The sequence below is a fragment of the Pinus tabuliformis genome, chromosome 4_1, assembly GCF_031772625.1.
Source record: "Pinus tabuliformis cultivar Carrire ecotype Pingquan chromosome 4_1, CPIR1, whole genome shotgun sequence".
Taxonomy (NCBI): Eukaryota; Viridiplantae; Streptophyta; class Pinopsida; order Pinales; family Pinaceae; genus Pinus; species Pinus tabuliformis.
This window is the reverse complement of record NC_142303.1, coordinates 320,548,416-320,551,366: the sequence shown is the minus strand read 5'-3', so window position 1 is coordinate 320,551,366 and position 2,951 is coordinate 320,548,416. Positions and strand designations below refer to the sequence as shown.

The 2,951-nt window shown below is 40.1% G+C and overlaps 1 pseudogene; it reads left to right on the top strand.

Annotated features, from left to right (window-relative positions):
• Positions 1–823: 823 nt before the first annotated feature.
• LOC149175582 (E3 ubiquitin-protein ligase RING1-like) lies at positions 824–2,180 on the top strand (annotated as a pseudogene).
• The last annotated feature ends 771 nt before the right edge of the window (positions 2,181–2,951 follow it).

Sequence of the window (2,951 nt, the reverse complement as noted above, 5' to 3'; positions counted from 1 at the left end):
AAATTGTTTCATGATCTGCTAACTTTATCTCCCAAAATTGTATTAGAGAAATAAGATTTTGGAATCTATGAGATTGGATACCAAAGAAGATCTGTTTCAGAGAGCTAAGGATGAGACTGAGAAAGTTGGGCATGCTCAAGAAATAGTTTTATCAATAGAATCCAAGTTAAGTTAAGCAAAGCGCTTGTAGGGTATATAATACCCAACATTAGTGTGTTATGTATTCTTTTGATTGATTTTATCAGTTATGTCTCTGTAGAAAACTAACCTTTGGTAACAAAGAAGAGTTAAATTGGTGATGAGTTCAATTGACAGGATTGAACTTGTGAAATTTGTGTGCAAATGGCATCATCCCTTATCCATGTTGTGTCAAATGCTTTGACAGAAAAACTTTCAGGTGCTGAAAACTATAGTATGTGGGCAAACACCATGATGTTGGAAAATGTAACTAGGTTTGGTCTTCATTTAATGTATTTGAGTCATCATGTAATGTACTTTTCAAAGGAATAAAGAAAATAATAATAATTATTATTATTGTGACTTATTAAATCCGAGTAGTCATGCATTCAGGGCGGAAGCCAAGAAATGGTTGTGCTTCTCAAGAATCAGATCACACAGGAATAGAGAGAATCATACTTGAGATTCATGCTATCGAGGTGCATTGGGTCCATTTGTAGTGGACTAAAGAAAGAATTTTGATGCTTATCATTTTGTTAGAGTCACGATGATGCTTATCACTAGTAGGAAAATGCTATTGGATTGCATGCTCTGAGCAGCAGCAGGGGGAGGAGGAAGGGAGGAATTAGGTGGGATACAGATAAGGATGTCATCTAGAAGAGAAGGGTAGAGTTACTGGTGTCATCAGTGCCAGAGGAGTATCAAAATTGATGCATTGGAGGAGGGCCTCATTTTCCCCCATTGTAATGGAGGCTTTGTCGAGGAAACAGAGAGACCAACACCAAATGTTGGGTACCACCCATATACACCTGGGGGAGGGCAAGGGTAGGAGAAAGGGGGATTGCGATTCCAACCATAGAAATTTGGACTAGGTCTTGCCGAGGGTCATTCTACAACTCTTACAACTGATCATGGCATAACCCAAATGATGGAATCCCTTGCTGCTTTCTTCCAACATGGGAACGATGATGACAAAAACAATAATAGTAATACCAATAATGAGGAGTGGAGAGGGAGAGGAGGAAGGGTATGAATTTGGATGGATCCTAGTGGGTTCAATCCTATGATGTTTACTCATGGTCAAATGATGCAGAATTTGATGAGTTTGGGTGGGGGGAATGTGGAATTCTTTGTTGATGACAACACAGGGGCGCGGCCAACCAGATTACCTGGTAACTTTGGGGATTATTTCCTTGGGCTTGGTTTGGATCAACTTATACAACAACTGGTAGAAAATGACCCCAACAAGTATGGTACACCTCCTACCTCCAAAGCTTCCATAGGAACAATGCCCACCATTAAAATTACCCAAGACCTTCTTGTTATCGATTCTACATAGTGTGTAGTATGCAAGGATGAATTTGAAGTGGGCACCGAAGTAAGACATATGCCTTGTAAACACATGTACCATTCTGTTTGCATTCTTCCGTGGCTTGAAAAACATAATTCTTGTCCATTTTGTTGATATGATATGCCCATAGATGATGTGGATTATGAGTAGGCTCGCTCCCGTGGGAAAAGCTCTAGTTTGGTTTGGAATTCCGGTGGCATATCGGATGGGAAAGGTAGAAATATTGATAGGTTTTCTTCACGGGGTATTTTGGCAACATCAAATAATGGTAATAATGAATCTTTCGGGCCTGAAATGACCTCTGGAAATACCATTGTTGGTACTAGTAGTTTTCACCCCAAATCAACGAGAAGCTTCTGGTGGTGGTGGTGTTGTTATATTTCTTGCCCACGAAGAAGCTAATGTCAATGGTAGTGGTAAAGGGATAAGCAGGAACTTCGAGGTCTCTCTTGCAGGGCCATTCAGGGCTTCCTTTTCAACAATTTAGCAAGCTCAAGCTGAAACAAGCTCCAGTCCTGCAAAAAGTGGAGAGACTGTTTCTAGCAGACCAGACGAGGAAGATGATGTTCAGGGGAACAAATTAGCTACGACAAGGGTAGATGATGATGGTGATACTCTTATTTCTAAAGCAAGAGAGGGAGACTTGGACTGATGGTTTGTAACTTACATTTAGAGTGAGCTCGCACAACAACCCACTCTTCCTTACTTTGTTGCTGGATATATTCCCCTAATAATATATCTCTCCATAAGCCCTGAGCATTAAAATCCCCCAATATATTACAACAGAGGAGGGCCAGACTAAACTTCTTTGTGTCCCTTAATCCTTAGCCACCCAAATCTTGATGGAAAGGAAGCATTCCAGGGTTGATGAGGTGATATTTTATCCTTGGGCCAAATCCTTCCCACAAGAACTTGGCAATGATAGAGTTGATTTTGTGAATGATAGATGATGGGAGAAGAAATAAGTGCATCCAATACACATAAATTCCTTGAAGCACCGATTTTATCAAGGTCACCCTGCCCTCGAGGATCAACCATCGGTGTTCCCCAAATAGAAAGTTTTTTCTGGATTTTTGTGATCAGTCATTCCTAGTCTAGTAGTCTATAACAACTAGGTTTGAGAAAGCATCCCAAGTATTTGAAGCCCGAAGACAAAGGGATCGACTTAATCCAAAATAGAGCTTCTATTTGTTTGCCGGTCGATACATCCATCTCAATCGATATCAACTTAGATTTTTCCTTATTGATAATAAGACCTGAGGCCTTACCAAATTTAGAAAGAATCTGATATATAATTTCCCATTCTGAAAATTTGGCTGCACCAAAACAAAGGACATTGTCTACGAAGAAAAGATGAGTTGAGGTGGATATGGAAGAGACCCTACAACAGATCGTAGAAAAACATTCATAGCTCAAAGGACCT